The sequence below is a fragment of the Cydia pomonella genome, chromosome 23, assembly GCF_033807575.1.
Source record: "Cydia pomonella isolate Wapato2018A chromosome 23, ilCydPomo1, whole genome shotgun sequence".
Lineage (NCBI taxonomy): Eukaryota > Metazoa > Arthropoda > Insecta > Lepidoptera > Tortricidae > Cydia > Cydia pomonella.
In genome coordinates, this window is record NC_084725.1 from 1,761,221 (window position 1) to 1,788,810 (window position 27,590).

General features: G+C 37.3%; 1 protein-coding gene across 1 annotated transcript in view; it reads left to right on the forward strand.

The window, feature by feature from the left end:
- The first annotated feature begins 15,875 nt into the window (after positions 1–15,875).
- LOC133530696 (muscle calcium channel subunit alpha-1-like) overlaps positions 15,876–27,590 on the forward strand; it is a 126,329-nt gene continuing 114,614 nt past the window's right edge. The window contains exon 1 of the mRNA XM_061868713.1: positions 15,876–16,291. The gene's annotated coding sequence lies outside the window, so the exon portion shown is untranslated. The remainder of the gene's footprint in view (positions 16,292–27,590) is intronic.

Below are 27,590 nucleotides of genomic sequence, written 5' to 3' on the forward strand. Positions count from 1 at the left end.
TACGAGTCAACAAAAATAAATCTTAATTTAGGTAAACAAATTACAGCAAAAGTATATAGCCAAGACGCGCGAGCATACCTTGTTACGCGCCCGGCCCGCACCGGGCCGCGGCCGGCCGGTCAGCGACACCTCCTCGTAACTCATGAGGCCCTGGTACTTGCTACTTGCTAAATTAAATTTTTGGACAGTTTTTTCTCAATTTTGGCCACCGTAGCCTACGGAGACTAATAAGCAACGCTAAGCGGTCTTCGTAGTCTATGGGTGTTGCTATATTACGGGTGTCACATGCGTGTTTCTGACTTATGAAGTAATTATTTTTACTATGCAACCAAATGAATATTTTGTAAGTTGGCAGCAATGCACTTAGTTTAAAACTGTATTCGTTTTGGTTTTGTTAGGTTGGTAGCCATTAATCGCAGTAACGTTATAGCTTATAAAAGCACAAGAGCTTTTATGAGGAATAGACAATATAGACTTTTCTTGAAATCTTTTATGTATGTTCTTATATTCGTGTTAATGAATGCGTAAATGAGAGATAACAGTAGAGGAGTAGGAAAAGATTATTTTTATATCAAGCATCGTAAACATAACACTGTATATATAACTTTGTAGTCGGATTTTTTTACTTTGTCGCTGTTAAGCCTGCAGAGTTGGAGTGACATTAGATTCGAAAAGGGTACATAACTTACCCTTTTGTATTTGAGGTTGTATAATTGAACATATGACACGTATTTCAGATTGACTCATTTCCACATTTCTATATATATTTTTCTTAATAGTTAAATATCTGAAATCTGTGACAGATACTGGAAAAACAAAGTACGAATCTAATTAGGATGGTTTCCTTGGCGTCCTGCCATTACAATTGAAGGGCGGCTTTAATATAGCTCAGGCAATTATTTTTACATTAATTACTGTTTATTATTAAATTGTCAATAAACCAGAATAGTTAAGAAGATCAAATTCGAAATCGACCATCATGCCTGGGAAACCTTAGCTGAAAACCTTGATGGATGGCGCTAGCGTGTCGTGGAGGAGAGAAGGCGACCAAGCCTCGTTTAATGCGTTAGACAGCAGGAGGTGTCGCAGAAAGCAAACCGATACTGGAACCGCAGGTGGCATGAGCTTTCTCTGCCAAAAATGTGGTCGTGCCGCTCACGCATCGGCCTCCACAGTCACCAAACCCGTTGTCTAAACAGCAATGCTTAAATCGTCTGCAATAGACGCAAAGACATGTGATCATGATGGCGATAAATGCTACCAACAGGGTAACATTTGTAGTTTAAAATTAGTAAGATTGGTAATTTATAGAACAACAGTCGGACTTAGGTATGATATTATGGCATTAAAGTTGACCCTTCAAAGTGATTCCTGCATTAAAAATGTATTACTGATGTTTAATCTTCATTTAAATAATAAAAAATCAGAAATAAACTTAAGAAATAAGACTTAGATCATATTTCACGAACTACATTCTTTAGCTATTCGAATAAAGAAAGAGCTTAATAAAAAACAAAACTGGTTCCATCTCTTCGCAACCGACCATACGAGGATAGGTCAATTGGGCTTGACAACCCTGGAGTAGCGAAGGCAACGCGGTGACTTAATAGAAACATACGAAATACTTGCAGGACAGGAAATTACAAAGTACCCGCATTGAGTGATATTTTCACTTGGAATATGTGTGACAGACTGAGAGGACATTCTCTGAAGCTGACACGGACGCAGAGTAGTAGCAACCCAAGACGACACTTCCTGACTAACCGCGTAGTGAAAGTGTGGAACAGTTTGCCCGAATTCGTAATCAGTGCACCCTCAGTAAAATCTTTTAACACAGACTCGACAAACATGTATAGTGCTTCTTCTCGCATGGTTACTCTAAACTATTACTACTACAACAATCGGGATACTTGCAGGTACCCTGACCTAACCAGTTCATTACGATGCGTCCTCTTTGACGGCCTCAACCCAAGTGAACGAGCCTGTCCAACATTTACCGTGTCCCCACCACTTGCTAAAACTACCGTGTTGCCAACAGTATAATGTTATTTTCCCAACTACCCCTGTATTAATCGGGGTAACATCATAATAATGTTGTCCCAGTATAATTATTATTTAACTGCTATCTTAAAAGTAAACATAAATAAATCATGACACATGTTATAAATGGACAAAAGTGCAGGACATCGATGTGCACGTATCAACTACATATAAGCTGCCTGTGTCAGGGTAGGCGTCAATGATACTCGAGTTGGACTTCAAGACTGTTTATTAATAATAATTCTCAACTAGCGACATCTTCCTTCTTAAAATCAAAAATAAGAAAACAACATTCTTAAAACAAGCAGGCATTATCTTAATTATATTAACCTAGTACTTTAAACAAACCTATGCTTTTCCATAGATTGTAAAGAACCTATACAATGATACTCGAGTTGGACTTCAAGACTGTTTATTAATAATCTAGGGTGGGTGCACAATCCTCAACTACCGACAGTCTGTGCATTCATAAATACGATCAATCGATTCAATAGATAGTTTTATTATATCAAAAAAATCACATGTAGCTATATTTAACCGCAACTACCAAGGAAATTCCCAGAAAAATGCAGAATTTCATAGCACTGCATTGCAAATCACTTCTTTTGTACTTAACATATTTACATTTGCTGGTGGCTAACAGCGGAACTTAGCAAGCCCAGTACTAATTTACTGGCAAAACGCGACAGTAGAGAACTTTTCAACTGCATGATAAGTTTGCGCGGGCTTTCTCCTGTGTGAGCTGAATTTTTGAGAATTTTTAAAGTACATTCTTGGCCTATTTTAGAATTTATGGGCAATTTAAGTTGAATTCTTTCAAAGCCAGGTAGAAAAGGACATTGACTTTTACATTAAAGCAGGTTTCCTTTAAATACATATATAGAAAATTTGCTTCTGCTTGCAACTAGACTCTACTCATAGTGTGTTCCTGCCGGTGAGTAAGGTTGCCAGAGCTCAACAAGAGTTAGGGTCGGCAACGCGCATGATACTCCTCTGGAGTTACAGGCGTACATAGGCTACGGAGACTGCTTACCATCAGGCTAACTAAAAAAAAACTTCTGCGTGAAACGTGGAATGAAGATGATGCATAAATACTATCCTAAGTCATTTATCCTGGAGGTGAATTATAATCAGGAGGCTACAATTTTCCAATTATATTAAATCAATTAACAAATAAGTATGAAAATAACCAAAAAACGTATGATCTAAACTTATGATATTTCTATTAATTTTTGATCACATATAAAGAATGAATGTGGCGCCACCCTAGTGGGTATGTGAAATATAGCTTATTTGACAGTTAGCAGCTGCCAAAAAGCTGAAGATATCGTCCCACGAAAGTTCATATTTTCACTACTTCTTTCCTACTTCCTCCACCACCGACTTCGCACATATCCAATAGAATAACATGTGGTGACATCTATTGCCGAGTGCTGCCACACTTGGCGCACAAATACCTCTGGTAGTTTCATAAGAACTCGTGCGAGGGGCGACCTAAGCATACTAAGCCAAAGCTGTACTTAGTTTGCGTAAGTGTTCACAGATGGCGCTGCCCTCAAAGATAATACTTAAAGTAAAATAATAATCGTAGAATTAGATTCCCACTGTTTTGCACTCTTCCTAAAGCTCCTGAAAATTGGGGACAACAAACTTGCTCCGGCTTGCCAAGGTTTAGAACGAGTTGATTGTAGAAGGTGGGCAGGAGGTGGCCATGGGAACTGTGATAAAACAATGGCAACTTATTGTGTTCGGGATTTTTAGAATTGTCTCGATGAGTATTAGTTGTCTGTGGAAAGAAAAACTAGAGAAAAAAAACAAAGAGTTGCACTCCGGGAGTGCCGGCGGAATTGAAAACTTGAATATTAACGTTGTGCATTTTAGATATTTTGGAATGGTTAGGGAATAACTTTGCACGAATTGCTTTAATTATGAGTATAAAAGTGCATACATCATCATCATTTATGCATACATTTTCGCCGCGCGGTAGAAAGAGAGGGGGATACTTCCTCTCCTACGCCGCGCCGGCGGTCTACTGGCTTCAATGACATTGTAACAGTTTTTCGATCAGGTCACGTGTCCGTCTTAAGAATTTTCAAGCTGACGAATCTGTCGGTCACGTGACCTGTCGCGAGTATAACATTTTTTCCTCATCACAAAACGTGCACAGCGACGCTAAAGAAGTTTTCACTTCAAAAAATAAAAAAAAGCTTGTACCAAAAATGAAATTGTTGCCAAAACTTATTACTAAGATAAGTTGGTGGTGGTGGTACAGTCAGCATCAAAAGTAACGGACCAAACTACACGTCAAAAGTATCTACCATCCTATAATAACTTAACAGAAAGATATATCTCCCTACACGTATAACAATTGAGACTGTGAAATAGTAGATAATAAATAATAATAAATAAATAATAAATATTATAGGACATTATTACATAAATTGACTAAGTCCATCAGTAAGCTCAATAAGGCTTGTGTTGAGAATACTTAAATACATAGAAAAATTATCTCTCATCACACGAATAAATGCCCTTACCAGGATTTGAACCCGGGACCATCGGCTTCATAGGCAGGGTCACTACCCACTAGGTCAAACCGGTCGTCATAGATTGCTAACCTAGGGACGAAAGGATAGTGCCGATATGAGTCAGCACTATCCGAGGTTGAAATGATGTATTTCACCCGAGTTAAGCACTCTACTTTTCATTTCGAATACGAGAAAAGTAAAATATATGTTTTGGAAAAAACCATGATTAAGTGCTTTTATAGTATTTCCTGACGGTGTACCACTTTTGGCTCTTTGTTTTATCCGCTACTAAAATACGCTACGAAAATATCAATACGGACAAAGTGCCAAAAATATGTATAAACTACCCTAGTATATGGGCCATAAAGTCGTGTATATTACATATTGGCACTTCGATCGTGTCGATGTTTTCAGACGTGACTGTACATTATAAATATTATAGCTCTAGTTATAATTTTGGTGAGGAAAATACTAACTGTCTTCTTCTTCTTCGCGTTGTCCCGGCATTTTGCCACGGCTCATGGGAGCCTAGGGTCGGCTTGACATCTAATCCCAAGATTTGACGTAGGCACTAGTTTTTACGAAACGTACATTTTCTGCACGCTTTTTAGAACAACAACGACCCACTTTCAGAGCATGTGAAATGAAAAAGCGATTAGCTGCGGGCATTAAGTGAAATATTGCCCTACAATTACTTTAATCGTCTCCATTCCCTTTCAGCGCCGTAAGTAATGAACTACGGAAAATGGCGGCCAAATGAGCTATATACTGTTAACCTACTTTGAAATAGGTTAACTCTAAAAAAATCGGACAAGTGCGTGTCGGACTCGCCCACCGAGGGTTCCGTACTTTTTAGTATTTGTTGTTATAGCGGCAACAGAAATACATCATCTGTGAAAATTTCAACTGTCTAGCTATCACGGTTCATGAGATACAGCCTGGTGACAGACGGACGGACGGACGGACAGCGCAGTTTTAGTAATAGGGTCCCGTTTTACCCTTTGTGTACGGAACCCTAAAAAAAGAAAAAAGAAAACAACGGGTTGCACTCCGGTAGTGCCGGCAGAAGTGAAAACTTGAATATTAACGTTGTGCATTTTTGATATTTTGGAATGGTTAGAGAATCATTTTGCACGAATTGCTTTAATTATCAGTATAAAAGTACTATCATTTATGTTGTAAAATACAATACTTCCTCTCCTATGCCGCGCCGGCGGTCTACTGGCTTCAATGACATTGTAACAGTTTTTCGATCAGGTCACGTGTCCGCCTTACGAATTTTCAATCTGACGAATCTGTCGGTCACGTGACCTGTCGCGAGTTTAACATTTTTTCCCCATCACAAAAAGTGCACAGCGCCGCTAAAGAAGTTTTCACTTCGAAAATGGTAATATAATATAGAATTGTTCGAAAGGTCCTCTAAAAAATAGAAGATTGTTAACCAAGGGATGGATGAAAGGCACTCATTTCTGTCAATGACAATATGTGTCTGGTAGAAAACATTTTCTCAAACACGTGGGGATATTATGATTACATTCGTAATAATAGACCGTGAAACACCGTGTTGTGCGCTAAAGATCTTTTTGTGAATGCATTTTATTTTGACATATAAAATATAATGTACATTTCCAATAAGAAATAAATGAATCTAATCTAATCTAAGCGTGTCACAACCAAATCAGCGCTCTGCAGTTTTGTAAGTTTGAGAAAAGCACTATATAAATCTCGGCGAGAAACGGGGTTGCCGGCCGCGTATCCATTCCGACCTCGCTACGGTCGGCCGTCTATATCTACTTGGCCTGCAACCCTTCGATTCCCGTCCTATATAGCAATGTACTATTAACAAAAGCTATGTTGTATTTGTAGAACCTGTTAATTTTTTTTTGTTAGTTTGAGAAGGATTAATCGATTCAGCCGTTTAGTAGAAATACGCAAAGATAGCCGCAAAATGGCTTGTAATTTTGTTTTAAGGTGAACTACAAATTCCAGGAAAAAAGTCAAATATTACAATAATTGTAGATAAAATGAACAATCATATATCTATTTAGGCTCTAGAAAGTAAAATAATAGGCTCTAGAAAGTAAGTTTTTCGCCAAAAACGGCGCCTTAAATTTTTACTTCTTTGCTATCGTATCAGACATCCGATATCGTATCGGACAATCTGTAAATGCTCTTAGTGGTATAAAACATGAAATATTGCCATGCGATTACTTCAATACCCACCATTTGTTCCTTTCATCGTCCTAAGTAATAAACCATGTAAAATGGCGGCCAAAGAGGCTATAAATTATTAACCTACTTTTTAATCGTTGCAGTTTCATTTATGGCGAGAAGCAAACCACTTTACCAATGTTGCAGTTCAATAAGGGTTAGCCATAATATGTACCCTAAATTCGCCTTTAGTACATAACTTCACCTTAACTAACATTTAATTATAATTCCACTATAGATCGTATCACGGAATTCATGGTCGTACGTATTCAAAATTTTGGACTTGAATAAATGCGTGGTATGGACAGTTTGAAAATTAGGAAATATAGCTCTTTAAAAAATACGAAAGCAAATAAACCCATTGGATTTAAAGCCTGACCAGTAATATATGCTCACGCGCCATATTGCGGATTTTCATTGGATCTAAATTTTTCATACTAAACTGAACTGTCATCCTATACATGAGAATAACAGCGCCCTCTTGACAATGATCATATATTTCTGGTCGGGTTTTACACTAATATATCGACAAACATGGTACGGACTGCGCTAAGAAGGTTCCACCGTGTGTTGTTAGGTACAGAAAGTATGTTCATTGCTGTCGTGTAAGGCAATCCAACGTATTGTATATGCTTATACAGCTGCATCCTTATCGAATCGCACCAAAATTATGGTAAGCTTCAAAATTTGGCTTGGCACCGACTTTTTTTTAAAGTTTTTTTTTTACTTTTATTTTTACGCAGCTCATTTTATTGCGACATCAATGGACATTTATTTCTGGTAATATTATCTGGGGGCACGGTAGTGCCCGCGCCAAGACGAGCAATGCGAAGCGCATCGTCGTTTTTTTTAATCATGTTTCAAGGGAAACTTGTGTTTGGATTATACCAGATAAATAAAATTCTCGGGATATAATGTCAATAGTAGACTTATTAAGCATAAAAAATTTCAATTACATATCTCTCATATTTTCGATTTTATTCATATCGATAAATCCTCTATTTCGTCACGACTCACTCACGCACTCACTCACTCACTCACTGATGATCACCCTTACCTTACCCGTACCTTAGGGTACTTCCTGAAGTCCTAGGATGCTAAAATTTGGTATGTAGGATAGTATTAATATATAAACAACAAAAAAGATCAAAAACTTAAAAAAAATATCCCTAAGGGGTCACCCCCTTAGGTATAAAGGGGGTGGGAATTTTGTATAGAGAATCAATAACAGCTGAACCGATGTACTTAGTTGAAATTTGGTATGTAGATAGGTTTCGTAAGGGTAGAAAGGGAGGAAAAGGAAAAAGGGTTGAAGTTTTGTATGGGGAATCAGTAAAAAGGAATATTGTATAAAAGATACCCCCAGATACGTATTCCAGGATTTTTAATAGTAACTCACCCCCAACCCTTTAAATTAGGCGCTGGAAAATTGTTCCTGAGTCATGGGTGTTTTCTATATATTTAAGTATTTATATATTATATATATCGTTGTCTAAGTACCCGCAACACAAGCCTTATTGAGCTTACTGTGGGACTTTAGTCAATTTGTGTACCTAATAATGTCCTATAATATTTATTTATTTATTTAAAAAAATTATTATTATAAGGACCTATTTTAAATTTAAGCTACTTATAGTAGTCCTCTGTATATATCCATTATGTATATTGTTATTGTAAAGCTTGTAAAAATGAAGTTAACCTATTTGACTTCCAAATTAACAGTTCATTTACAAGCTTCTGCACAATGTAGCCAAACAATGCGTTTATAATTTTACAACAGCAGCGTTTTAACGACGTTTAGGTTGCGGTCAGAGTGTGACGTCAGACAACATGGCGTAAACACAGCTATCTTGTTCGAAGGACGAGTCAATGTTGTTTTAATATGTTGTTCAACCTTTCCTATCTGTTAATTAAGCTAGCTATAGTAGGTACGTCATATCACTTACATACTTGTATGGAAGGTAGAGGCAAGGAACAGAAACTCCTTAGGCAGAATTGTTGCAAAAGTGTACAGCTGTCAGCTATAAATAATAGTTCCAAATATCTCCAGAGTAGCGCTAGAGTAGCCAAGAACCTAGGCGTTATTGACGGAGTGAAGTGCGCTGTCTATGATTAGATTTTTTTCTCAAGTATTCTAGGTATTGTAGCGACACCTATGTATGGTTTTATGTCGGACACTTTTTTGTATATGGAGATTCTGTTCCTTGCCTCTATCTTCCGTAGGTCGTATTTTTATTACCTGTCACCATGCCTGTCACGTATAGCTGACCCCTGGACTTTTACAACAATTCTGCCTATGGAGATTGTATTCCTTACCTCTACCTTCCATACTTGTTAGAACGTGACAGGCATGATGACAGATTATAAAAAACTGACCATCTTAGCCCTGCAGGTCGAATTTACCCCTCCTCTCCTAGCTACATAACGAAGGCCAGCTTATTGATTTTTCTAGCACTCCTTATGTTTTGATAAACACGATAAAATATATTAGGCATGAAGCATAAGTGCTATTACTTGTTATCTACAGTTATTACTTCGTTATAGTCAAGGTTAATGGAAAAAAGTTCAGTTGTACTTTAATTACATTCGACACGACCAGTCTTGTCAAATTATTTTTAGGGGAATTTTGTAGTTCAGACTGATTGATTTTGAAGTTGAAACTCTTTTTAGTACCCAAACGGTAAAACGGGACCGTATTACTAAGACTCCACTGTCCGTCCGTCTGTCTGTCTGCCCGTCTATCATCAGACTGTATCTCATGAACCGTGATAGCTAGACAGTTGAAATTTTCACAGACGATATGTTTCTGTTGCCGCTATAACAACAAATACTAAAAACTACGGAACCCTCGGTGGGCGAGTCCGACTAGCACTTGTCCGGTTTATTAACATATTTTTTTTAAACTACATCGGTGGCAAACAATCATGCGGCCCGCCTGATGGTAAGCAGTCTCCGTAGCCTATGCACGCCTGCAACTCCAGATATACACTGCCAGCGACCCAATAAATAGGTGGGTTCTCTGTTCGTAGGCGATTTTCACTACGTACAGTCACGTCTGAAAATATCGATACGAAAAATGTGCCAAAAATATTTATACACTACCTTAATATATGCGCAATTAAGTCGTGTATACATATTTTTGGCACTTTTTTGTATCGACATTTTCAGACGTGACCGTACGGTTTTTCGCACAGTATCAGCTACGCCCGTAGCGCGTAGCTCGCGTCGGCAGTGGATATGTTAAGGATTTTTTATCTACTCGTCGATTGTAATGGTTGAATTAAGATTTCGTATACCAAACTGTAATTGTGTACTTTTCATGTATGGGCCTCCAACTCAACTATAATATTCATTACGAAACGGTTTAGTCAACTATAATGAAATGGACCAATCATAGCTCGCCGCGGTCAAGGGGACGAAACAAAACGATAGCTCAAATGAATTATTTATTTCTTTTAGGTTGTATAGTAGAAACTATTACCCTTAATATAGCAATATCCATAGACTAAGAAAATCGCTTACCATTGCTTGTTAGTCTCCATAGGCTACGGTGGCCAAAATCGAGAAAAAACTGTCTAAAAATTTAATTTAGCTAGGAGCAAGTACCAGGGCCTCATGAGTTACGAGGTGTCGCTGACCAGCCCGCCGGGTCCCGGCGGCCGGGGCGCGCACGAGTATGAAGGTATCGCAGCTGCTCGCTGTATACTTTTGGTTTTTTTACCTGTATGATTTTATTAGTCTAAAGCATTATTTTTATTGACTCATAGAAAAAGTATTGTATACAATAGTGATATATACTCAGCAAGCTTCGTTGGCAAAACACGGTACTCGACTGAAAAGCTCTCTATTATATCACGATTATATAATAGTACATTACGATACAAGTGCGAAAAATAGGAAATTCGAAACGAGTGGCGATAAATTAAAACACGACCGAAGGGAGTGTTTTAAATCGACACGAGTTGCGAATTACCTATTCGCACATGTATCGTACAACGTTTTACAGTACATATGGCCCTTTAAATGTTCGACACAGTAACATAATATGCTACTTCTCGCACTAGTGCTATAAAGTAGCCCCATATGTACTGTAAAATACTATTTATATCTAAGGCTAGGGGTTTAAGAAATATATGTTATTTGTATAGTAAGCATGAAATATATAGTGACCACCAGTGACCACAAATAGGCCGTGACATAGAAAGAACTAGAATAACTACAGAAGTTTGACTGGAGCTTAAAAATTACCTTATGTGTATAGGGAGCGTGCATGAACTGTAGGAGGCAACACAGGAGCCGTCAGATTTTTGGCGCGAGGCGTAAATGTGATGTTTATTGTTCCGATGTAGCCCACAAGATGGCAGCACTTACTATGCACAAGAAAACACGTGACGTGTAAATGTACATGTTTATGGTTCCGATTCAGGCCACAAGATGGCAGATCCTCCAACGCGCACGGTCCCTATCGTGCCGCGAGCGACTCCACTGAGCTTGACAACGTCAAATATTGTAACGCCGCGCATGATGTTTGACATAATATAATTTTGAAACATAATAATATGGGGTGTGGATTTAAGAGGAGAGAAATCTCTTATGATAGAACTGTTGCAAAAGTGTCCAGCTGTCAGCTATAAATAATAGTTCCAAATCTCTCCAGAGTAGCGCTAGTGTAGCTAAGAACCTAGGCGTTATTGACGGAGTGACATGCGCTGTCTATGATTTGATTTTTTTGTTCAAGTACTCTAGGTATTGTAGCGCCACCTATTTAAGGTTTTTTGACGACACTTTTTGGTATATGGATATTTCTTTCCTTACCTCCACCTTCCATACATAATAAATATAAGAGCCTCGGTAGAGAGTACCATTTTGTACCGTTTACTGTTGAAACTCTAGGTCCATGGGGGGTCCCAGTGCGCCAAAGTTTTTTGCAGAAATCGCGAAGCGTCTGGTTGACGCACAGAAAAAAATTACTGGTCCGTGGGTTGACGTAACCGGCTAACCGGTGCGAAGCCGAAAAACTGGCGGCTTCCTAGCACAAGGTATCAGTATTGCGATACAACGAGGAAATGCCGCCATCATCCTTGGTACAGTCAAGGTATTAAATATCGATACGGACAAAGTGCCAAAAATATGTATACACGACCTTATTGCCTATATATTAAGGTAGTGCATACATATTTTTGTTACTTTGCCCGTATCGATATTTAATACCTTGACTGGACAATGCCTCAAGGGCCTATTTTAGATTTAAGCTAGTTATAGTAATTATCATCGTGAAAATAAGATAAATTGTTATGAAAATGATTATATGAATGAAAATTGTTATATATAATGTTATTTTACGCAATTAAAACTTTTAGTTGAATGAGCGGCTCGTGAAACACAGCGTTGTATGAATAAAAGATTTCCTTTGGCAGAATTGGTTCGTAGGATGGATTAAGAAGTGGAGCTACCAAGATATTTGATGTAAATTTTTAGGGGGTGCTCTCAACTTTATCTTCATATCTATATCATTTAAGCTACTAGGCCTCGTTTAGTATCGTTTTTGTATAAATCGAAAATGCCGCATTCATTTATGACATCATATTGATACCATTACGAAGTAAAAACACATAAAAAGTGAAGAAAAAAACCTTTTTTTTATTCCTCCTCACGCTTAAAACGCTGAACCAATTTAGTTAAAATTTGGTATAGGATAGTTTGAGTCTAGGGAGAGAACAAAACAGTTTTTATTCCAAGAAAAAAACCCTTAAAAGTGAAAAGGAAAGTGGCTTCACTTCTTAAATACATCTTTGGAACACAAAGATTAATTCTGCCTAAGGAAACCTTTTATTCAGAGAACGCCGTAAATATTTGACTTTTTCACATCACAACTTTTTTTAAGCGGGGAATTGTGTGTTGGGTAATACTGAAAGCTGCAGGCGGGGTATATATGTCGGCGGCCGATCGTAAATTTAGGCTGATCGTAAAGTTCCTGTGTAATGTTTTGAATGTTTTGATATCAGTCACATTACATGATTATAGAATAAACCAATAAAATATACAGATAGGTAGGATAGGTTCGTTCGGTTGCTTCAGATGCCCGAAGGACAAAATGTCCAGAAATAGGAGCCCCGCGCACTTTCTCGACTTAGGTAACAATAAGACACTGATTTTCACATTTCACGACATGCCTAGGAATTTCATGACCTGCCTGATTTTACAATCGGCCGTTGACATATATTTGGAGAAGGGATAACTGTCAGATAAGTTTAGTGTCAGTCATGTGGGCCATTAATAAAAAACAAATATGTAAAGAAGAGAGAAAGAGAGATATCTAGATCGAACAGAAAAAACAGAGCAAAGCTACGAGTAAAGCTACGTTGTGCGAGGAAGGCGCCAACTCTTCGGCTTCGCACCGGTTACGACAACCAGACGCTTCGCGATTTCTCCAAAAACTTGTGTGCGCTGGGACCCCATGGACGTAGTCTCAACGTCAGCAGAAGTATATTTTCATAGTAATTTGAGATACTTTTATCTGCACGACATGCCATCATTCGCCGAAATTTTACCATTTGTCTCCTAATTTCCTATATTTATGCCTCTTGAGATTTAGTTTCAAATCCACAGCAGACGATGACGACATTTTTACGATTTCCGAAGTTGACAGTCTCATTGAAGTGAAGTTGTATCAGCTAACTTTACGTCACTGAGTATTTCAGTAAACAGCGAAACGCGTAAACGCCGACGAGTCTGCCGGGGGCTGTGTGTGTGTATGTTGGTCACAGAGTAGATTGGGCAGATGCCAAAGTTTCCCGGGACATCAAAGTTTTCGTCAGATCCAGGATGTTAGTAGGTATTTTGCATGAATAGGTTGTTTAAATTAATCACTATTATTTTAAATACAACAACAAAACTGAATCAATTATGTATACTTTAATTTTTTTGTGTAATACTATGTTTAAATGGCATTGGATAGGGCATATCCTCAGGAAGCCTGACACCCACCTATCCAAGGTGGCCCTGACCTGGAAGATGCCCGGAAAACGGAAACATGGTCGCCCTAAATTTACTTGGCGCCGTTCCGTGGAGCAAGAGTTGGGTGTATTGGGGATGGGGTGGGAGGAGGTTACCCAAGCTGCCCAGGACCGGAGTCAGTGGAAGAAAATGGTTCGAGCCCTACACCCCAGCAGGGGGTAACAGGATGAAAAGAAGAAGAAAGAAGACTATGTTTAATTCTCCACAGTCCTCAAGACACAGGCTCGATCTAGTGTGAGGGTTATTGTTTGCTCTAAGAAGCGCTGGTACAGTCAGCATCAAAAGTAGCGGATCAAACAAGGTTTCAAAAGTATCTACCATTCTATAACAGCTTAACAAAATGTATTGGTTCTATATTCGTATGTAGAAAAATTAAGACGGTAAAATTTTAGAGATTTATCTATATTTGGAAAAGTTATCCGGAATATCAGATACTTTTGGCGCATTGTTTCATCCGCTATTGATGATTAATTTTAATTTAATTACTAATGATTGATGTCATGTCAATTTGGAAAATAAATGTATGTGTATTTGTTTCCTGTTTTTGTTTTTCTTAAATGCCTAGGTTTTTTGTACCCATTGTGTACCTTTTCTTTTTTTCACTTGTTATTTAATTTCGCGTTCACTTGCCGCGCCGCACGTCGCGAAAATTTAAAATATTGCTTTGCCGCCAGAGGAGGTATTGTCCACGACGTGAGATATGCATTTGTATTTGTATTTTATTTGGTTTGGCGACCGGTCTGGTCTAGTGGGTAGTGAGTAGTGACTCAGTCAAGCCGATGGTTCTGGGTTCAAATCCCGGTAAGGACATTTATTTGTGTGAAGATCACGGATATTTGTTCCTGAGTAATGGGTGTGTCCATGTTTTTAAGTATTTATATATTATATTTATACATCGTTGTCTGAGTACCCTTAACACAAGCCTTCTTGAACTTACTGTGGGGCTTAGTCAATTAGTGTAATAATCTCCTTTATTTATTATTTATGTGCTTAATATGGATTTACAAATGTGTATAATAACATATTTTTTCACGCCACTGTTCGGAAATGTGGCAATAGATGGTCTAAAACCAAGCTGGAAAGTAGGCAATAGCTATAGCACCTGAACCACCACTACTACAATGTTTCATTGTTATCATCATCTGTCATTGGTGATCATTGTTATCATCATCTGCCTTTGGTAGTGGTAAAAGGTCTTTTTTGGCGCCAATTTTTTCTTCAAAAATAAAATTAGGTTATTTATAGAACCAATTACTTGTTTAAAAAAAAGATACGTCAAAACCATTCAGTTGACGCTTAAGGCGTTTTTACTTTTGTAGCTGTTTGTGGTTTTTTAGCAAGCTTCTAAATTTAGAGTCGGTTTGAAGCAAACAACAGAAAAACGCCTCTTAAAAGTGATAAAAAAATGGAAAAAAGGCGGGATCGGAAAATACTTACTGAATTGAATAGTGTTAATTGTGTTTAATTTAAAAATATAAGAAACACGTATCTACGCTATAAAAATGAGTTCTTCTAGTGAAGTTCCTGGCAAAAATACATCGCTTTCTTTCAACAATTGTCCTCACACCAATATAAATATTTATTTCTATTAAAGAACTTATAGTTATGCAAATGTTTTCTTATTTCCTCGCAGTAGTCGTGAAAACCACTATGAAATGCCTCGGCCGGAACGCTGAAGATGGACTCGTATGTGGAGTGGAGGCCCTCAATCTCACTCGTCCATCTTTGAGCGGTTTTCCAGGTACTTTAGGAGCGATGTTGGAGCAGGAACGCAGCGTAGCGAGTGAGAGGGACAGCGCGAACTTGTTTTTTAAATACTATATCTCTAAAATGTGTGACTTGGACGGCACGATAACGTGTACTGCTGCTAGTAAATTATATTTGTTGTCTTTGTCGATTGGCTTGACCGACTACAGATCCTTGTCCTGAAGAATTCTCTTTTAACAGTTAATCAGATCAATTGTGAAGCATGTTGTTTCGATTTAAAAGTCAACGCAACGAAATCGCAAGTGAAATATTCCATTTCACATTTAGGCTATGCCTAAAAGTAATTTTTTGTTCTCAAAGTTGTTGACGTCATCGTTTCTGAAAGCTCAAAATACAAAGCTTTGACGCATCTCCTCCACTCTACTTTGCCCCGTCTGTACAACATCTGCGCATGTCTGTGTGGCGCCATACCCGCGTATTCTAACCTAAATTCGAATTCCGAGCTCCGCTCGCGGACGCGCCCGGCCGCCGTTCTTAATTTAAAAATAACATTATTTTTCACAACCGGCCAGTGTTCACAAAAATTAAAAAAGTAACGTTCCTTTTTTGAAAAAAGTGTGTGTGTTAGTAATGGTTATTTTTAGTAGTGCTGGCATGTTTCGGTGACAAAATAGCGCCGAGGCCGCGGTAATTTTGGCCGTCCGTAATATGGCCTAATTGTTTTTTTTTTTCTGGAAAAGTGTAGTGATGATGTGTAATTGTGTTTTGTGAATAGGATAAATAAATTGGTAAGTGTAAATTAGTTATTATTATATATTTTGAGATGTAGTATATAATTATTTATTAAATAGTTATTAAGTTATTTATATGAAAATGTAGCACTCTATTTTTTTCATTATAGTGGAAGGTAGAAATTTATATAGTAAAAATAAAAAAAAGTACTATTATAAATACGTATTTTTTTAATATTACAAATTTCACTGCTGGACAGAACTTAATTAAATAAATGTGAACATAATATAAGTCCGTCTCAGCTACATTTGCAGTTTGCGCTGACTTGAACAGACAAAAGGAAAGAATGTCACTATAAATGTCATCTTTTCATAGATATTTGACGTTAATGGTGACATTTCCACACTTTGTCATTGAAAATGCTATGTAGAGTTAGCTTGAACCGATTCTAGAAGCTCATTGAAAGACATTATTTCAGTAAAGCTTTTATTTTGGTACCCAGGTCGTGAAATTATAATATTTTTTTTGCAACAAACAATTTACGTACATGTACAACCACAAACTTACATGTCCACGTAAGTGATGTGTTAGACGTGGACGTTTTTGACGCCGGATCCCTTTGTTTGGCATAATTACTGAAAGTCATAATGTAATGATAGTCATATTATCATTAGTCATAACTCTGAAACCGTTAACTTTTTAGGAATTTCCTCAGGTTATCCTATAGATAGGTTAGGTTAGGTTTGTTTTATTGCAATCCTGAAAAGTTACGCGTTTCTGAGAAAAACCAAATTTTGACTAACGAAAATGTGGAAAAACAATACATTATGACTTAAAACTTTATGTGAAACAATAAAGATCCTTTTGGCGTTATAGAGCAGCATATCCCAAACTATGGGTCGCGAGTTGGTGGGTCGCGCATATTGAGTGGGCCCTGAAACTACAAGGGAATCTGCGCGTTACCAATAATATTTTATGCCCCCTTTTAAGACGGCTAAGAGGTGGGTCCCGAATTTGGGAACTTTGTTAGGTGGGTCAGAGCCCAGTCAACTTTGAGAACCACTGCTATAGAGAGTTATTATTACACACCGTATTTTTATTGAATACCGTTGACTTCGGGGAATCGGTAAGTACGTTTAAGGAAACTAAATGGCATAGTTCATTAAAAAAAAGTAATTAAACATTGCATAAAGCGTTGTTGTAATACGGGCATTACATTTAACTCGACCAAACAATTGAAAACTGTGACATATCAATGTCATTTCGAACATCGATCGTCCGAGATAGTACTTATGTTTAGTAGCAAATGTACTCGTACTAAACACTAATCAATATATAAACAGGCTTTAAGGCAAGTGTACACACTCGTAAGGGCCACAAAAGATAATAATCATTAATCATTGATTATCTCCGAAATGGAATTAATTAGAATACCGGTGTCTTTGAGAAAGTTACTTAATTTAAGCTCAGGGATGCACCCTTGAAATTAACGAAAAAAAACCACGGTGTATAGAGAGAAATTAATATTAAAGTAAACCAACTATAGCCAACAAATGAATGAATGAATTAATTAATATTTTTATTTCATGTAATACATGTTAACGTAACAAACGTCGACGTTATAGGAAGTGAATTATTATATCGAGTGACGGTACATGGAGTTTACATTTTATAAAATTATAACAATGTCAATTTTGTTATAAAACAATAAGTCATAGATACGGTAAAAAAAATGATATGGAATGGCGGACTGTAACGAATAAAAGGGAGGAATATACCTTCGATATTATTGTAATAAATATTTACAATAAACAGAAAATCACGTCAACGACACAACCAATCAGTATAATTATGTAAACGGAAGTAATCAGAACCCCTAGTGTAAATTTATTCAATAGCCTGACGTGACGTACGCGTTGGCGTTAAATGAGTTAAGTCTCATTTTGTATGGGATTTAGAAACAGCGCGCCAAGCGGGACGTTTTGGAAACTCAAAATCCCATACAGAATGAGGCTTAACGCAAACGCGTACGTCACGTTTCGTTATTGAATAAATTTATACTAGGGGTACAGAATGACAATTCTTTTTTAAGACAATTTAATTTGAATTTATAATAGACTAATAAGAAAAATAAGGAGGCTTTTACCCGAAAGGGGCCCACATATTTTTTAAGGTAAATTATTTTATTTTGATTTCTATATTTATTTTGTTTAAAGTATGTGTGGAAGAAATAAAGCTCTTTTATTTATTTATTTATTTTATTAATAAGAAAAATAAGCCTGATGCTGCAAAGAGTGTGTAACAGAGTTTGCAATCCGGATCCGAAATGTGTGCAATTATCCGGATCTGGATCCAGATCCGCGGATTTTAGATCCGTCGTGCAAACCCTAGTCATAGATTCAGGTATACATTTTAAAGTTTTGTTATCTATCAAACTAAGATCGAAAACCTTGAGAAAATAATCTATAACAAAAAACTATTTCACAAAACAGTCAAACATGATGGTTTGCATAAATTCCACTTTGCAATAGTGCTTTTCGAGTGCAAACACACGTGTTTCTATAAATATGGAATCCTAATAATACCCAAATTACTATAAGTACAGAGCGCACTCCCATCTTACAGGCCGGCAACGCACTTGAAATCCCTCTGGTGTTCCATCGGCCCTGGTAATTGCTTACTATCAGGCAATTCGTCTGTTCGTTTGCCTCCTATTTGAGCAACTTTATGCTAGTTAAAGCATAGTCTATAGCACTAAAAAATACACATTAATTATATACACCGTCTTTTTTTTCGTTAATTTCAAGGCCGTATTCCTGAGCTTAAATTAAGTACATTTCTCAAGGACACCGGTATTCTAATTAACTCCATTTCAGAGATAATAATTTTTTTTTCTTATAAGGCCCTTACGAGCGTGTACACTTGCCTTAGGCCCTGTGTACATATTGATTAAACACTAATCAATAAGTACGGGTTTATTCATTTGCAATTAGTTAATTACTATCTCGGACGATCGATGTTCGAAATGACATTGATATTTCATAGTTTTCAATGGTTAGATTGAAATAAATGTAATGCCCGTTACAACAACGCTATATGCAACATTAAATTACATGAAAAAAATTAACTATGCCATTTAGTTTCCTTAAACGTACTTACCCATACCCCGGAGTTAACGGAATTCAATAAAAACACGATGTATACATTAACCCCCTTATTCATAATCGTGTAGTAAAGTTACGATGCCGCTAATCATCGTGTGTCCATTTCCATCATACCAATACGTCGGAAAGGGACAAACGATGATTAGCGGCATCGTAACTTTAGTACACGTTTATGAATAAGGGGGTAAATGTCCAAGTATTCTTGGAATAAACAACACTATTACGGCAAAAATCGAATATCACTAATTAGTATAAGTAACTAGTGTATCTGTGAGCTGTAGACCACGCGATAAACATACGACACATTGAGTACCGGGAACCCGCTCGGCGGGTTCTCTGTTCGTAGTCGCTTTCCTCTACAAAGGGAAAACGCTGGGATCGGCTACGAGCGTAGCGCTACGAAAATGTTGGCAGCGAAAGTGTTACAAATTTTTTGTTGTGTCATTCGGCCCAATTCGAAGAATGATTAAGACACGTATCTACGATATTTCTAACGTCAAAGAGACATTGGTTGCCCGTATCGAGCTGCTTCTGTCAATTATACGACATACAAACGATATCTAAATGAGAAGTAATATCCGCCATTTTGAACTTTTTCCAAAAAACGAAACGACACAAGACTTATATCTAACTACTGAATCTGCTCACAAAATGTCACTAGAATCAGTTGACAATTGCGACCAGTAGAGGAGAACATCCAGACATACGAAAGCAGATTGGCCGAGTCATAATGTAGACCTTCGCTACGCTTCGGTCAATAATTCATGTCTAACGCAGTGGCTTACGTGAGCGAATAACTCGCGATACCTCGCGGCGCGGCCCCAACGGCATTCGCGTTCACAACGATAATCGCTCACGTAGGACACTTCCATAGGTATCAAAGGATTGAATTCACCCGCGCCGCGCCGCTTCGCAAGTTATTAAAATTTAACATAACTACCTACCTCATTTTCATGAATTCCACCTCAATTTTATAAGATTATTATTTTATTTTCCAGTTAATATCTACGGTCACGTCTGAAATTATCGATATGAAAAAAGTGCCAAAAATATGTATACACGTCTCTATTGCACATTAAGGTAGTGTATACATATTTTTGACACATTTTTCGTATCGATATTTTCAGACGTTATAGGGACTGCTATGCGTTGTCAGCATTCCGCGCGGCTACGGAAGGCCCGACGCATAGCTCGCTCCTTAGTTGTCTCCCGGTCGTGATTGGGAAAATACACGTCTTAATTAAGAAAAAAAAAAAAAAAAAAAAAAAAAAAAAAAAAAAAAAAAAAAATGGTGCGTGCTATGCGTCGGGCCTTCCGTAGCCGCGCGGATTGCTGACAACGCATAGCAGTCCCTATAGATGTGACTGTACAACAAAATGTAACATAACCTAGCCAATATTAGAAGACCGCATCACAGTCCTTAGCATCTTTTATTTATATGTACACGTTGGCATGTCTCTTTACTGAATATGTATGATGGGGTATAAAAACTGTATTCCTAACCTAACCACAACGAGTTCAGTATGACCTCTATTTGTGTAACAATTGTACGTAATCTGGGCTCTTTCTTATACTGGTTTTTAGAAACGTCTTTAAGTGTGGGAATTAGAATGGAGAGGGTGCCCAGATGGCCAACCGCGAACCACGTTTGACGTGTTGCCTCACTGTCACACTTAAGTACGAATTTACAAGTGCGACAAAGAGGCAACACGTCGAACGTGGTACGCGGTAGGGCTCTGATTAGTAGATGGTTGATCCACTTAAATAATTAAAGTGTTTTAATATGATTTTCTATGATTGAGGACAGGGTTAATGAGTAGGTAACAAACGTTTTTATATACTAGTTCAGTAGCATACAAGCATACGGCCCGCCTGATCGTAAGCAGTCATCATAACCTATGCGTAGCGTTACATGCGTTGCCGACCCTAACCTCTACACCCTCGTTGAGCTCTGGCAACCTTACTCACCGGCAGGAACACAACACTATGAATTGAGTAGGGTCTAGTATTATTTGCCTGCGGTTTTCTGTAAGGTACTTCCCCAGTTGGGATCCGTTTGAGATCTGGAATGACATCCGCTGTGCTGTAACGTAGTTAATTACATATTTATAATGTTGTATTTATTTCCAATCAATATGTTGACTTATGAAATTAAAAGGTTGATGGTTATTTGATGGTCAGCATCAGTAGTGAGGCCTAAAATAGTTCTGGGTACGAATCCCGGTAAGGGCATTTATTTGTGTGATGATCTGATCACAGATATTTGTTTTGGGGTCATGGATGTTTTCCATGTGTAAGGTAACATTTGGCATTTTACAGATTTATAATCAAACATTAATAATATTTTATTCAATAAGAGATAGTCTATTGACTCTTTGGACAAGTCACGTGGTCTGTCACGTGACTTGTCCAGTGGATCGACTGAGGGAGTAGATTGACGGGAACAACCGCCTATAAAAACACAAGCGAGTACGTGAACAAGGCATTCTGTTGGTAACCTCGGAATGAGACGGATGTCTTGCGAAATACTGTTCCTAGTTCCGATTAAGTTAAATAAGGATTTGCGGATACATATTTGATTGTAAAATGTAACTAGAGGAATGTCGGTAATTATACATGGTTGATATAAATTGGATGTGTTGTTTTTATCCTGACCAAGCGACCTCAATACATATATATATTTAAGTATGTTTTTATATATATACGTATGTTTGTACCCATGGTACAAACTGTCTATTTTGGGTCTAGGTTGATCTGTGTATGATTGTCCCCGAATATTTATTTTATATTCATTTCTATGATAACATAGGTGGGTTATTTCGCCACTTCCTCGTTTTCGGCATAATCGTCAATAACTGGTTTCACATAACACTTCTTTTTCATTCGTAGTTCCGTTTTGTATAGTGACAAACTTTTGGCTTAGCCACCGCGTTCATTTAGCTGTTCGCTTGATTTTGACCCACTTCTAACTATTGGCGTGGACTTTGGCAAGTAAGCGTTAGGACTAATTATTTATTATGTGAGAGTATTATTGGAGCGAAGGCGAAACGTAAACGTTTAAAACAATGTGTTAATTTTCCGTTAGGAATGTGTTTAAAATGTAGAACACTTAGTTGCTGAAAACATTAGAATATATGTCAAATACCTACCTATTTCTGAAAAGTTCTGCGAATTTCTCATGTACCATCTACCTAGATTTAGGACCAGTATGAAAGTATGAATATCCTTAAATTTACTTTCAGTGCCAAGTGCCCCATTTTCAATACAAAATGAACACAGTGTTCTTGGCAGTGTATGTGTTAAAAGGAAATACCAGCTCCCTTTTCAAATTTGAGAATTTTAGGTATTTTTTAATATATCCGTTGCGCTGACGGGACAGATCCTAAAAGTGCTATGAGGACAACTGCAGCTTAAATCGAGGTTTCGATCTCGACATTTTCTTCCTCTAAAACGTAACTAATCGTAAAGAAATTTTGGGACCGGAATGAGAAAGGAATTATCTGTGTGTACCTATGGCTGTCAACAAGAGCATCTATAACGTACAGTATACTACAGCTGGACGTCCACTCCAGACAGTTTTAAATCAATAGCGTCGGATACGATACATCTAAACGCACTTAAGGTTCACTGCTCCCCCATGATTGATTTTACTGACTCATTGTGTACACTCGGGTTTTGTTTGTAGGCGACTTGATCTAAAGTGTATTAAATACACTTTAGAAATTGTCTTCTCGTGTCGATGTTTCGTATTTCATATGAAGCGGAACCAATACTTTCTATACATCTCGCTTGCACTAATATGCGATGCGAGTACGAGCGAGATGCATAGAAAGTAAGTTACGTAGGCGTGAGTGAATATGCCAATGTCAAAACTGGTGGTAGTGAAGTGGTGGTAGTATAGCCCACACCTGAGTACAAATAAACTCTTAAATATGAATAGTCGACGCATTCTACATTTTGCCACGCTCTTCTTTGGTATCTGTATCAGTAAAAGGCCGGTGTACTTATTTGAGAAATTGACCATTTATCAACACATGAGATATCCTCCCAGATTGCTATACCCTAGGCACAGAACCGCTGCATTCCGTGGCAGCTTTCGCTACGTTGCCACGATGTGCTGGAATAATCTTCCACCACCAATCCGACAGATTGGTCAAGACTAAAAGCGTGCCTAATGGACCAACAAAGTTTTGCTGCCTTAATATATAAAAAAAACCTTTCGTCCTCTTTTTCCGGATCCTATCATTGTTATTTATTACCTATTTTGTACTTTAGTTACTCAACAGTTATGTCTAAATATAGATATATTTAGACATAACTACTTACTACTTATTACGTACTTATTGTACTCGTAGATACGAGTATGGGTATATGCATACATCTACAACTAAAGGATGACCCACGCTAGAACGGCCATGGTCCGGGCCGAGGCAACCGACACTTAATTATCTATAACAGGTGACCGGTGATCATCGGATGCCTCGGCCCGGGTCCGTCCGTTCTAACGTGAGTTATCCGTAATTCCCACAGACCTTTTGCCTTACAACTACAACGAAACATATTTCATCATACTTGCTCGAAAATGATCTTATTTCATGCAGGTATAATGAAGGACAAAGGCATGTATTGTTCCCGCGGGACATATGGATTGTAAAAAAAGCTGTAACTCCCGAGGGAATTATAGCTTTTTTTTATTGTTTCACTAATTCATACGAACCGAGCAGGTATAAGTGAGTTTTACTTTTAAAATACTGACGTTTATAATTAATTTTTATTGTTTATGTTAACAAATATTTGATTTGATTAATTTAACAGCCGTTTAAAACATTTATACAGAATTTTCAAGCGTGGCTGAATGCGGGATAAGTCTGTGCTTTCGATGCCTAACCTGTCAAAGAATGACAATATGGCGGACGAATGTTTGAAATGTCACCGTATTTATGAATTATTTCGCTTAAATTTAGTTTTTCTTCGCAAGTATGATGAAAAAAATAGTATGTTACTCCGGGGGTAAGAATATTGTAAACTCAAGTCTTAAATGTACTCCAAGCCTTCAGCTGTCGTGTATATAAATACCTCGTATGCAAAATTTCCCCTACCCCCTCGTTGCATAATGTACTATGGGTATCTCAAAGTTGGTCTTAGTATAAAACTTTATTCACAGAGCACTTATAAGTACCTCACTGCTGCCTGACCGTCCAATACAATTACATAGGTAGTTTTGACAGTAATATCTAACTGTCGAAGTTCGAAATGGAGTAAAGTTTTATCTATCGTCGGACGCACTGATTGGATAAACAACGTGGATGTTTGTTTGTTTATGAATGAGTGGGCTTTAGTGCGATCAACGGGGATTTTGTTAGTAAAAAACAATAGATCTACCGTTTTACTCAGCTTAGTAACAAGACTAGCAAATTTTTATGGTCGCTGCAGACTGGTTGAAGGCGTGACTGGACGAAGCTGATTAACTCTTAAATGCATATGTTTTCTTTTTGCCTGAAATTAATATATGTGTTACATAATTGTTTACTGATTCTGGGAAAAATAAAAATAAAAATTAAAACATCGATTTTCACTGCTAAATCAGTGTTAGAATTTACATAGGCTAAAATCATATTTATGTAAATATATGATTTTCAGTAAGAGATATACGAAAAATCTTGGTACTATCAGAAAGGTGCACTATTTGTGATATACCTATGATAAACATTTTAAATGTAAAATAATTGCTAATCCCGAAAAAAAAAACACCTAAATCACATACTAAAAATCACCTACTTTTCCAGGTTTTTCAAATTTTCCGCCATTTCGTCTTAAAGCTAATGTAATTTTATTAAACTAAAATACTGCGAAAATTTAAATAAAACATCTGAAAGTGTATTCATTTACGATCAAAATTGTTAAACAGGACTAAATCAATTATATCGAATACAATCTAATTATGCATTAAATTATATGTTTTTTGTTGTGTAGGCTGCATACATCACTATGCATTTAAGGGTTAATACTGTCTAACCTGACGACTTGTCTGGCCTACTAACTGACCCTGCTAATAAATATTATAGGACATTATTACACAAATTGACTAAGTCCCACAGTAAGCTCAATAAGGCTTGTGTTGAGGGTACTTAGACAACGATATATATAATATATAAATATTTATAAATACTTAAATACATAAAAAACACGAATAAATGCCCTTACCAGGATTTGAACCCGGGACCATCGGCTTCATAGGCAGGGTCACTACCCGCTAGGCCAGACCGGTCGACGGTATTATTATTTACATATATAAGTTTATCCTAAGAAAAAAAAGAATTTAAGTTTAATATAAGAGACTGGTTTTTTTTTTATACCACGACGGTGGCAAGCAAGCATACGGCCCGCCTGATGGTAAGCAGTCACCGTAGCCTATGGACGCCTGCAACTCCAGATGTGTTACATGCGCGTCGCCGACCCTTTAAAAATCTGTACACTCCTTTTTTGAAGAACCTCATACTGTAGACCCTCGGGAAAACCTCGGCAGGTAGCTCATTCCACAACCGGAGCGTGCGCGGGAGGAAGTTCCTCTTAAACCGCACAGTGCGTGACCATTTAGGTTCTAGGGTGTGAGAATGAACACTGGTTAAAAGTGAAGAGCATAGATGGACTAATTCGCATGACTGAACATAGAGAGACATATAGACATATGGTCGCCAACCTCCTGGACGGAGATGGCACGTGAAGAAGAAGAAGTTTATCCTATTGAGCCATTCCCAAAAACAAAAAATCACTAAAATTTTTGACAACACCACCCCACAATAATACATAACCGCGCCTAGAAGTAAGTATATTTTTGTATACAAGTATAACGGCCTTCGCCATACGGCTTCCACGATTTATCGCCGTCATATTTCCCACTTTCCCTTTATTTGTGCCTTGTTTGTACAACGTATCTTATGTTATCGTTATACAACGTATCTTATCTATAACACGACTAATTCGCTTATCGATCGTGACGGTCGTATTTGGGTGCAAAAATATGTTTACGATTTTGAAGCTTATCACGTTGACTTAAGAGTTATTGATGTGATGAAGCTGTTTATGTGGAAAGCTGGATTGCCTTAGTTTCATGTTTGATTCCTGTGAAGGTTAACTATAGTATTTTTGAAACTCGAAGGGTAGGCAGGCATATCAATAAAACATATAGGGCTGTGACAATGCAAATTAGAAATGATTATTTGCGATTCTCGATTAAATCTGCAAAAGCCATATAATCGATTCTATTGGTGATGATTTATATTACCTTCACAATTGAAATCTAGTTCTTATATAAACAATAATATCAAAAACAGCAAAACGTATAGACACAGGTACCGGTAATATTCAGCTCATATACAGTCAGCCAACGTGGCAATGATAGTTTCATTCAGCCAAAAAATATAAACTGTTTTAGTAAAATATCGTATATTAAAACATTTTATTTATATAATAACAAATAAATATTTAATTTATATTATGTAAAAATTTTGGACGTAATAAACGTGTAATGGCGATATTAAAAATATATATAAACTTTTTGGGTATGCAAACTCTTTGCGGATTCTGGTTACGGTCAAAAATAGCAACTGTATTAAAAATAAGAGTACAGACAGAAATACGAGAATTCATTATAAAATCAGATTTCCTAGCTAAAAATACACAAATAAATTATAGAGATAAAAATACGTCATTTCAAAGTTTAAAACAGACTCCAACTTGGAGTATAGCCTAGTTTATTTAATGCTCTATCTGCAAACTGGTGGGCGTTGTAGAGCATCCTATATACCTGTAGAGCCTTTTCAGTTTCCTACGGGATAATTCGAATTTATACGGGCATCAAATAGTAGATTGTTAATCAAGGGATGAAATTATGCCTTTCACCCGAGTCACCACTCTAGTTTTCATTTCGAATACGAGAAAAGTAATAAGTTTTTGTCAAAAATTTCATTTTTGGTACAAGCTTTTATCGCTGACTGTACTTTTCTTTCCACAGGCACTCGTCGAGCAAAATTCTAAAAACCCCAAACACAATTAGGTTGCGTTGTTTTATCAGAGTTCCTATGTCCACCTCTTGTCTCCATCATCAGATCAGCTCGATGGTACCATAATATTGCATTGTCACCCGACTTACATATGTATGCAAATTTTCAGCTCAATCGGAAACCGGGAA